Source organism: Tinamus guttatus, unplaced genomic scaffold (genome assembly GCF_059628265.1).
Source record: "Tinamus guttatus ecotype Peru unplaced genomic scaffold, ASM5962826v1 Tinamus_guttatus_pri_ptg000555l, whole genome shotgun sequence".
NCBI lineage: Eukaryota > Metazoa > Chordata > Aves > Tinamiformes > Tinamidae > Tinamus > Tinamus guttatus.
Window position 1 is genome coordinate 101,725 of NW_028289089.1, and position 11,862 is coordinate 113,586.

An 11,862-nucleotide genomic window follows, 5' to 3' on the forward strand; every position below is an offset into this window, starting at 1 on the left:
TATTCCCACCTATCGGGCAAAAGATACAGTTATTTCCCTTCTATATTAGGTACTGCCTCATTTGGCTGTAAAATAAAAAGAAAAGTCTAGGTTATTTTGGGAGGAAGCCTGATTATTTTGGGAAGAACTATAATTAAGAATGCCTCAAAGAGCAGATCCCAGGCTATGAGCACGTGGAAGCACTCACATCCTTGTGTTTCAGTTCTAGGCAGGATTTGGTATTCAGTTGCTCTTTCATGCTTAGGACTGTGTGCTGGTTCCCTTCTCAATACATGTTTTTTTTTTTTTTTAATGATTTTCCCAAAGTGCCTATCTGTGACTGTGTGCCAGATAGGTCCCTAATTCTGGTTTGGGATTCCTCTTTTAAGGCTAAAAGTCTAGTGTTTTCTTATTTCTTATTTGTAGGCATTTCTTTTAGTTTTGTTTGTTTGTTTTGTTTTGTTTTGTGTTTGGTTTCTTTTCTTAATTCACTCTGGTCTTGATATGTACCTCCAGAAAATTGTTGTTTTAATTTGATTTAATTTGTGATCATCCTTTTCAGAATCTACCTTTTTGATTTTAAGAAAGCTGAACAGCTTTGAAAGTGTGGATTTTCTTCAAGGATTAATCAAAATCATTCGTATGTGAAATTAATTATATACAATGTGGAGAATTAGGTAGCAGTGATGGAGAAGCAATTGAGAATACAGCTCTTTTCCTGAAGAGCAGCTGGCACTTTGAACTCACTGGCCACATCAGTATTTCTAAGCATATGTGCCAGGACTTTTTCCCTGAATCACAAGCCAAATGGAATAGCGGGGGCACGTTCATGTCGTCAAATTCTGTTATTCTCTGTAGCAGATATGGGTACATCCAAACTGCTTTTTAGGAGTGTCTATGGCTCGTGCTAACTCCTGAATCATGCAGAGAGCTGTTTTCGAAAGTATTAGCTGCCTGGAGCCTAAACAGTGCCAAGAGCTGCCCTAACTATTAAACAGTATAGATGATCAAGTTTCAGTGCCTGGGCTGGAGCCCTGTCACTGTTTAATTGAGTAGAATGTGCAGAGCCAAACATATGCCCCTTTCCTCCTTCAAGTGTTAACAGAATAAATGTGATTTTTCAATTTACTTTCATGATATTCGGAGATCCTTCTGGAATAGTGAAGGATATTTTCTCCTACTAATTTTATAGTGCTAAAATTCCACTGATTCTACTATAATTTCTATTGACTGACCCTGTAAACACATGGAGAATTGGTACTGTTATTAATATCAGCATGTCGTCATGCTTTTTCTCTTTTTCAATTTTATAACTAAAGCCTGATCACTTGAAATTGTGTCTGCTAACATAGCACTGGACTGTGGAAATCTTATTTTATCAAAATGTGTTATTCTTGGACTAGAATTCACAGAGTTACATAGTTGTGCTTTATAGGTCCGTAGATTTTTAGGGCCAGAGAAGGCCCTTAGATTACTTAGTCCGACTTCCTGAATGACACAAGCCATTTAGTTTAACCCAGTTAGCCTTGTGTCAAGTCCAGGAATTTTGTGTTTGGCTAAGGCTTATCTTCAAGAAAGATGTTCAGTCTAGATTTGAAACCATCGGTAGTTGGAGAATCCATCACTTCCTTTCGCAGTGCATTCCAATGGTTATCAACCACACTCCTAAAAATGTGTGTTTTGATTATTGCCTGAATTTGTCTGGCTTTCACTTCCAGCTATCACCTCTCATCGTGCCTTTTTTTGTGTGTAAGTAAGTGAGATGAGAGAGCTGCTGTTATTGCTCTGTGTTTTCTCCCTGTGGTGATACTCACACACCATAATCACTGAAATCATCTCTAGATTTTATTATTATTATTGTTAAACTCAGCAGACTAGATCCCTTTAATCTCTTATTGCAAGGCCCTTTTCCAAGGTTTCAGATAATTTCTGTAGCTCTTCTCCACATCCTCTCCAGTTTTGTACCTCCTTTTGTGAAATTATACAACAAAAACCGTATGTCACATCCCAGCCCCTTTCTATTTATAGATGCTCTGTGTACTTTTCAGTATTTTCCCTCTGTTGCTCTAAGGCTATCTGTAAGCTACTAATTTAAATGTGCCTTTGGCTATTCCATGGAAACGAGGCCAGCTGGAATATCCCAATCCACATCTGTGTTTTTAAACACTCTTTATCTTCCACAACAGGATCTCTGCATCCAAACTACTTTTTGGGAATGGTTCCTGCCAAATGCTTACATTTCATTTGCATTAGGGAATTGTTTAGGACAATGTTGGCTGAGGTCAAAATCATGCCAGGGACCAGTCTAACAGCCCCATGGTACAAATGGTCTATGACCAACGCTTAGGGATATTACTTGACAGTTTTTAATTTACTAGTGCGGCCTAAGAATTCCCAGATCTCTCCAATGCCTCACTTTGCTGTTTTTAATTTCAGTTGAAGTTTTAAACAAAGATATGTTTCTCTTATCTAAGAAACCTAAAAGTCAGGTACTCAGGTGTGTGATCTCAGTAGGTCACCTATGTCAGGTCATGACATAGTCGAGTTGGAGACAAGCACCTCCTGATTTTCATTCACCCCATTTCCTTTAGATGTCTGCTTTTGAATCAACTGTATGGCCAGTGGGTTTTCTCTTTCCCCTTCTCACCACTGACTACAACAGGACCAATCCAGAATCCAAATCCAACTTTTCACTACTAAACTTAGGTGAGATGATTCCTACTTAGTTGCAGTTTTGTGATATAACTCCTGTTCCGATGAGTCCTGCTAGTGGCATTTATGCATTTAAGTCCAGGCAGTATTTTCTCTGAAAATATTGCTCACAGACATGTTTACATGGACATTTCAAAGAGTTTTAAAATGAAGAAAGAATTTTAAAAGAAGAAAGAACCTGAGAAGAAATAAAGCCTCCTATCTCAAGTTTAAAAAATCCACTAGCGGTTTTATCTCCCCTTTTAGTGTGGTTCCCTTGACATGGTGTCATAACCATCATGTGAAGTCATAATCATCGGATCCTACCCTATCTCATCCCAAGACTATTCTTTGTTCTGCACAGTGGAGATGTTGTGCTGGTTGGAACCAGCTTACTGGTTCCTTGGTTGCTTACTTCCCTCTCCTCCTTGCACAGAAGGTTATGAGCAGCCACAGACACAATGAGTGGAGGTAGAACGTCAATTAATATTTCTTCTAGTATAAACCAAAGTCCACTTGAAATCATCTGAAGGTTGTTTCATGAACCTGAATCTCACAGAATATCTTGAAAAATGTCTAATTGTTCTGATGCATGAAATGAAAAATCTGCTCTCTCTCTTTCCATACTTACCTACCAGTCTCATAAATGGAAGATTAAGGCCAGATACAGGAAAACATTTTTAATACATGCCTCACCATTTTTAATACCAAGCTGCTTGCCTATGTGCTTGTGTGTAGTTGATTTTCTTTGTTGAGTGTTTAGATTTTAATTCATTGCTATATTGCTTGCATTCAATCATACTAATTTAGAGGTTGCATACTAAAGCAATGCACTTAAAATGGTACAAAACCATAGGAATGGTATTGAGCATAGGCATAACTTTAACTCACATGTCATCCTCTGATGTATTTTTAGCATGTCTGATGACTTTTTGACTTTCTCCAGCAGTTTCCTCCAAACGATGATGTGAAGGTGGCTCTTTCCAGGCAGAATGAGTAGACAAGACTTGGAAGTGGCTACTTTTACTCTATGCAGTCTTCTAATATTATCTACCAATCTATGTATCCTTCCGTGTGCTTCTATGTGCCCTCATTCTACCTCTCAGGGTTTACAGCTTAGTTTAATGCTGTGCAAGCACACTGAAGTACTCCAACAGTCTCATTCAGGTACACTAAACTGAAAAACATACACAGAATGGCAGTTTTATGGCATAAGGTCATCACATGGAACCTTGAGTGGTCATATTACTAAATGCTATGAAATATGAAAACATCCAGTGTTCTCTAGAGAGAGCTAGGCAAAAATAATAGAGAGGTAAGTTAATCTGCATCATTTGACCTTGAGACCAAAGTTGACCTTTATAGTCAACACTGAAGATATACTCTTTGAAATATAGCTTGCATTAATATCTTACTGAGTAGAGGCCATAGACAATATAAAAGTCTCTGATTCATGCATACATCTAGGTTAGCTAAGAGCTAAAGATGGATCTAATGACTGCTGTTCACCTTCTTCCAGGGACTTGGAGAGTGCTTGTGAAGCAAGAAGAGGTGAATGTTGTTGCACTTCACAGGTCATCTTTTTAGCAGTGACCGTCACCAGTTTGTTTTACACTGGGCTGTAAATTGACATAGTTTTGAATCACATTCATGTTCTGTTCAGCTGTCCTTGCTGCAGTACTTCACAAAGAGTGGAAAGTGCAGCAGGGTGTAGTAACTGTTTCAGGTAACCAAGCTAAATCTGCCTGTATACATGAAAGGAGCCTTGAGTTTCTTCTCATTTATAAACCAGCTTTAATATTAACTCGAATGAACAAAGACAAAGCTTGAACTGTTATTAATTTCCACCTCAAAGAGCACTTGTGTGAAGAAATAATTTGAAATGGTACCTGAGGGATTAGACAGACTAGACTAGATTAGCCTGTTGCAGACACAGAATGGGGATTTGTTATTATTTTCATTAGGTTTTATTATCATCACTTTCAGTGACACATAGACTGTTTATTTCATCACTCTATAAGGAGTTTAAATATTACAACAGCAGTCTAATATTTCTCAGCACCTGCCCATCTGGCAACCTGTTGTTTTCTAAAGTTTGTTCTGCCACTATCAATTTTGGATCAGCACTTTTGCAGCTGATCAAGGTGGTGAGATTACCTATAACAAATACTTCCTGGGCAAATATATCACCATTTGGTTCCAAAGAGCCCTGCCAATGGTGGGCTGCTGCAGCAGCTTGGGCCAGCAAAATGAGTGTATATGCAGAAAATAGTGTTGCAGCTCTGTTATTTCTGATGCATTGTAAATTCGGCATTTACTTCTTATTATTGAGATCATTTAGAGGTCTCTGAAAACCAATTTAGGAATGCTGGCACAAATCATAGTGTAACATATGCAATTTATTATGTTAGCGATGTTTGATAAAACAACAAATATGAATAATCCTGCTGAGCCCAAAGAAAGCAAAATGTGCAGAGAAAGCAAATGCAGTCTTTATGCTGTAGGTTGGTCTGATCTTTGTATAGTACAGTTAATATATTTTGAAACAGAAATATGCATGCCAAACTTTTGACATAAGACTCTAATAAAATTACTTCTTTTTATCATTTTTAGTTTTTTCCTTTCAATCTTCTCTCTTGTTTTGTTCAAATGAAAAAAGTAGAAACCATATATTTTATCATCTATAAAAAAATAAATTATGCTCAGCTGCTGCTCTTAATGCTGGAACTTTACTCCTTTCTATTCCTGTTTATGCTCGGCACAGGATATAGCATAGCATGGAAAACAGTCCAGAAACCCAGTGTCATTCATGGAGATATTAATGAACCCTGTACTTTCTTTTTTGGTAGGGGAATCAAGCCGCTAAGTAAGTTGGAGCTTCATTGCCTAAAGATGATGGAAATAGCATAAAGTAGGCACAGTCAATAGTCAGGCAGTTAATATAGTGAGAAATCCATTTACATTGTTGACTCAGTAATTTATTTGCTGTGCTGTTGATTTAATCTCTGCCAAGAGAGAGCTTGGTCACGGCTTTTTAAAATGCATTGTAAGAAGTTATATAGAACGACTGGAAGAAAATAGTAATAGGCAGGTCATGGTTGGACTGCCTTGGAAGAAGCCTGGGAATTAGTGACTGAGAAGGTCAAACTCCTCCTCTCTGTTCCTGAACTCCTCCAAATTGCTCTGGGCTTACTCCCTGTGTCAAGTGTCCTTCACCAATAAACCCCATATGCCCATGTGGCATCACACTGGGCAGGCCACGAGTAAGCCTTAGAGCACTGCAAATTCACTTCCATCTGCCTTGCAGAAATGCTTGCTCAAGTTTCATTCTTTCTCCTTGAAACTTTCCACTGCTCACTGGGGGGAAAATTCAGAAGTGCAAGTCCCATTGATTCTCCAAGAGAGGACTTTTTGTTCCTAATTCTGTTAGATGACATTTTTTTAAAAAAAACTCCTTTCTGATTGCTAGCTACCAACAGAGTGACTATTGCCGTTGAGCTGAAGGAAGTCAACAAATGAACTCATGTGTAAATGAATGCTATTAACCATCAAATTAACTTCCTCAGCAGTGGGCAATACCTTATTTCATTAAAGTTCCACTTTTATTGTCCATTTGCATTTAATTTAAAATTTAAGTCTAGGGAAGTTTATCCCTGTTTTTTGTTAGCCAGATTAACTTTAAACACAGTACTTAAATTATGTCTTTCTGGATCTTTCAGCAAGTCAAAGTGGCTGCCAGTTTTTTAGAAACGAGCAAACTTACTATTTCTTATGAAATGTATTGTTTGTTTGAAATTTGCACTGGGGCATTGCCATGTGTTTGTACATATGCTTCAAGGATGGATCCACTCCCTGCTCATAAATTATAAAATTGCTTTTCATTACTCCCTATGCATTCATTGTTAGTTTGATGTTAGTTCAGGATACAGAGAGATTTCTAGGAAGAAATGAGAACATTTTGTGTCTCTTTGCCAGTTATGCTGAACTTCTTGAATACAGAGATCTGTCTCTGAAGATAACTAACAAGAAAAAAAAAATCTGTAAGACTTACCTACATTTTTATTTTTGCTATTTATGTTGCATAAAAATGTATTTTTGTTTTTCTGCTGACTTTTCGTTGACAAGAAATTCAGGTCTTCTGTTGCCTGTTAAATGAACAGAGAGGTAATGAAATTATGACTTTAATAGCTTCCAGTAAATACTAGAAATTATGGCATTTTCAGAGTTAAATATGCTATTCACACTGCCTAAAATGTCTTGTTATCAAAGACTGAACAAATGAACATTTTGAATAAAGGAAGTTTTTATTTAACTTCTTGTTAAAGATATATAATTAACTTATTTTCCAGTAAAACCTTCTGTTCCTCATATTTCTAAGCTTCAGAGAGAACAGAAAAGAGAATATATTTAGATATTCCTTCTGCATCATAAAAAGGCAGAAGGAAATTGAAAGTGTAATGTTAATTACAAATTTTGCGCAAGATACACTGGCAAATAGAAACATGAGTGACGAAGGCCAGACATCACTGGAACCTTCACCTCTTTGAAGAAGTCTCTCTATTCGCAAGTTAACATCTGAACCTTTGCATCCCTGATGAGGGAAACCCCTATCATCTTATTAAATTTACTGTGTATGTACTCTGTTCTAGTCTCCAAATCTGAAACCTACAACTTTGGCAATGCTCAAAATAAGATGAAGAAAAGTCTCTTGAATTTTCAGGAAAGCCACCTTATTCAGCAGAAGTCTGATGCACATGTCTAAATTCCTTAACTTAAGCATTAACCAAATGCTTAAGTGTTTATTGAGTTAAAGCTCACACTGATTGGGGCAGAGGTAAGTTTTTTTCAGATGAAAACTATCCTCTCATATGTCTTGAATATTTAGCAGTGTTTAAGTATTATGACTTGCATAGAGTGACTACAGGTAATGCAAATGAAATATTTTTGTTTTAAAAAAGATTCTCTTTCACAACTTCCCCTGGAAAAGGGGGCAGCTCAGGAATCTCACTTTCTTCTTAGCAAAGTTGTACTAGTAATTCTTCAAAAACATAACTTCAGCATGATGAGTGGCGTGACATTAGTAGTTACATAAGGGTATTATGTTACATATAGGGTGGATCTTTGCAGAAACCCGAATGAGATGGTCACTCCTTTGAAATGTGCCTTGTACCTCCTCACAAGTGAATATTTTCTTCAAACAAATGTCATTTATGAAATGGATATTACAGAACATAGAATTATTTCTTTTATGTATGATTGAAAAAATATCCTTGCTTTCTCAGGCAAACCAAGAAGCGGGTCAGAGTTTGTAGTTTTTCTGTCAGCACAAACTAATTTAAGAGCCTCCTATGTAATAATAATATCTTTAAATTGTTTATAAGGTTGATTTGAATCAACACTGCCTAACATAGACCAGTGCCCAGCAGTGCCTATGTTGTATCACCTTTCAGTGGTGCTCTAAAGAAATAGCACAATGAGGATGTCTGAGGTATGTCACAATACTGTGATCAAAAGAAATATTTTATTTAAATACTATAATAAGCTCAGAGATGTCTTTTGAAATAGAATGATTTTAATTCAGAAACATCTGCTTGAGAATCCACAGAGATTAGAAATGTCCTTTTGTGAAAACATACTAATTAAAAGCTCTAAATACTTAGAATAGTTCTCTGGCTACGTAAGTTAGTCCAACTGATAGCAAAACTTGACATGTTTCATATTATTTCAACTTCTTTTATTTGAACAAGGGAATAGATAAACAGAAGGAAAAGATCCTGTTGTTTTTAAGATTTTGGAAAAATATAACCCGAACAGAGGTCAGTCTTCAAATGCACGGTCCATATGGCTTGGCTGACACAAGTAGCTGTGAGGATAATATCGCTATAAAGGAACAGTGGAGCTCAGTTCTCCCCAACACTGTGCAGTAGCAGAGTGGAAAGAAAATGTAAACTAAACTGTTCCACCAGTTTTGGTGCCTCAGATATACATGGGTCATTGGAACCACAAACTGCTGCATCCTACATCCTATATCTTGAAGCTGAGTATGTAAATGGACAAGCTTGATTATAAGAAAAAACGAAAAGCCTTCATGATTCCCAGTTGTTTAGTTCAGGCTGAGGTTCAGACCTGTCCTGCCTGTTTTGGAGTTGAGACTTACAGCCAGATTTCCTGTTACTTAAGTGTTAACTAGCTAGTTATTGTTCACTGTGTTATGTGGTGTTCTGGAGTGGTTTCCTTAACTGAACCTCTCTATCATACCCTGTGTACTGCTGTCAAAAATCAATCAGAGCAATACATGAATCTTTCATAGGGGAGAAGTTTTCATTTGGCCCCAAACTAGATGACTCTGACTGTATTTACCTCACTGACCGAGTCCAACATCTGGGAGAAACCAAAGTTCTGAAGTGACAGAAGTGACAACAGGTTGTTAAATAACTCAAGGCACTGATTAGCACTTCAGCCTTCACTCACATAATGTGAATTGCACATTTTATCTGACAGATCTGACTGCAGTTCTGAAGCAGACAACTTGATTAAAATAAATAAATCTATAAAATCTGGATCTTCTCTTTCTGCTCTCCCACTTCCAGCTGCAGATTACTACTCCCTACCTTAACTGTACATCAGAAGATAATTTTTTATATATATAAACAGAGCTGATTATATGTATTTTGTCTTCCAAAATAGCTGTCTATGGAAGCTCATGTTTCAGCTTTCAATGCTTTAAACACCAACATTAGTCAGACAAAAAAAATAGTAGGTTGGTCTAGCAGAAAAGGCAAAGAACAAGTGGTACCTTGCTATCTTTTTTTGTTGTTGTCTTTTAGTTCAGGTTCTTGTTTATTCACAGATTGCTGTAATCTTCTCCAAGCAGGTTCTACACCTTTGAACACTCCTGTCTGCTCTGACACCTCACACATGTATGCAACACGTAACATCCGTTTCAAACATAAAAATGCAATTCTGAGAAAAGATATAAAACAACCATGTCTTAATGTCGCAAGGATACCGCAGGACAGAGGACATCCATACCAAGCGCTATTTTGTGTGGATATGGACTATCTGCTCTAGAGGAAGGCAGCAGTCAGGATGTGACCGTTCTGCGCTAGTAGGACTCGGATCACTCTCTGAAGCAAACACTTTTAGTAATAAAAATACAATCTCTGTGACAGTTCCTCAGCCTTTCCTCATGGAGTTTGTGCAGAGTGAGTTGTGTAGCATCACACCTTTTCATGGGTAAGACAGGCAACAACAGAAGTCGTGCGAGCACCTCAGCAGGGCGGAAGAATAAATTGTATCACAAGGTACATATTGGACTTCATGGATCGTTCTTTCAAACTTGCAGAGGTAACTCTTCAAGAATTTTTTTTTTTCAAGAATTTTAAAAATTGGTGCTGAGACAACATAGTACAGCAGGAGAATAAACATGTCATAATGATTAACACTGAAGTGATATTAAAAACTTGCCAAACCATCAGTCTGTAGTTTCAGGTAAATCTTTCTGTTTTTCATAAGCAGGAAAGACTTTGCAGCTGTTCTTGGCCAAATATCAAGCCTTCCTATCCAAGTTCTATCCATTCTGAAAGCTGCTACCCTCCCCACAAGAGTAAGTGTTTATTAATTATGAGCAAAAGATAAAACATTATTTTTCTTTTTGCGTAGAGAGATTAATGTATGTGATGGATTCTCCCTCTCACAAGATATTTATCATTATTAAGAGTTTTTTTCTTTGGAAACCTTTGAAGCAGTCAAACTCATTTGCATAAGGTAAGATTTATAAACCAAAATCCCCAAATTAATTCCCCTGGGAGGTATGTTGTTCACACCATCACTTTCCAGGCAAAATCCAACCTTTTTCTTTGCACTTTCCTTTGTGTATATCCTTCCAATCTGAATTTTGTTAGAATTCGTTAGTATTGATCTAAATATAAATTATGTTTAAATAAGTAGATTGTTTATTTTTACCTTTGGAAGACATTCAGCTCTATCTTTGCCATGAATATAATATAAAATGTCAACCAAACAGAATAATAATAACACCCAGCTGTTAAAACCCTGTTTTGCAATTCTCAAGGTGCTTTATAAATGGAATCCATGCAATTCCTCACTTTGGATGGACAAAGAAGCTGAAAGAACAAGAAATTATTTTTTTTTCCATGATTACTCATATATCATCTGTAAAAAAACATTTTCTTGGATTCTCAGCCCATACCTAATGGGTTATGCTAGCTCTCTTTGAGTAATTGATACAAGTCATATTCCAGACATAATTTAATTGGTTTTAGCTAGAAAACTTTTTTGTGAGAACAGGAACTACTTTACGCAAACATGTTTCTAACAAATGCTCTTCAGTTTCAGGGTCATATATAATTATTTTTTTAAGACTTCTATTCTGTGCTGTGACTATCTCTAGGCTTCAGGTGTCTGGGCATTAGCTCTGAGCATGTTATGCCATGTTTGTGAGCTGGGATGAATGGCCAAAAGTCCACTGGCAGCTGTCTGGGTGTAGTATGAGTGTCTGAGCACGAGACTCATCTTGGAAGCACCACTACCTTGTGCAGAATAAGAGAGTCCTGGAAGAGAAGTCAAGGTGCTAAACAAAGAACCAGATAGAAAAATCTTATTAGCACAGCTTTCCAAGAGAATTTTTCATAGCATGATCACTGCTTCAGACATGCTGATACAGCCAAACAAAAACATACCAGTGATGAGTAAAAGGAAGAGAAATGAGCTTGCTGTGTTTTCCATAATATTGTCCAGTGGTTATGCTAAGAGCCTGGATGTTGCGACTGTTGAGATTTATTCATAGCCCTCTCTTCTGATGTTTATTCACCTGCAAAATACTTAAATTAATGTTTTAATGGACTGTTAATACTTAAGTGACATTTGGATAGTTCCTGCAGGATAGCCAGGTGAAACACATTAAGGGGCAAAATGTTCTAATTAGCTGCAGCAACTGAGTTAATATTGCACAGTAAAATCCAGATTGAGACAAGCTAGGAATGTTGGCCTAAATACACGACCCCAGTACCAACTGGAGACGCTGGCACAAGCATGTTCTGGGGAATTGCATTGCAAAGGTAACACATCCTCTTTTTTTTCCTCCACTTTAAATCTGGATAGACAGAAAGATTTGAAAGAGACATGATTTCAAATAACACAGTTGATGACACTGACCTTTGGTCCTGGAGA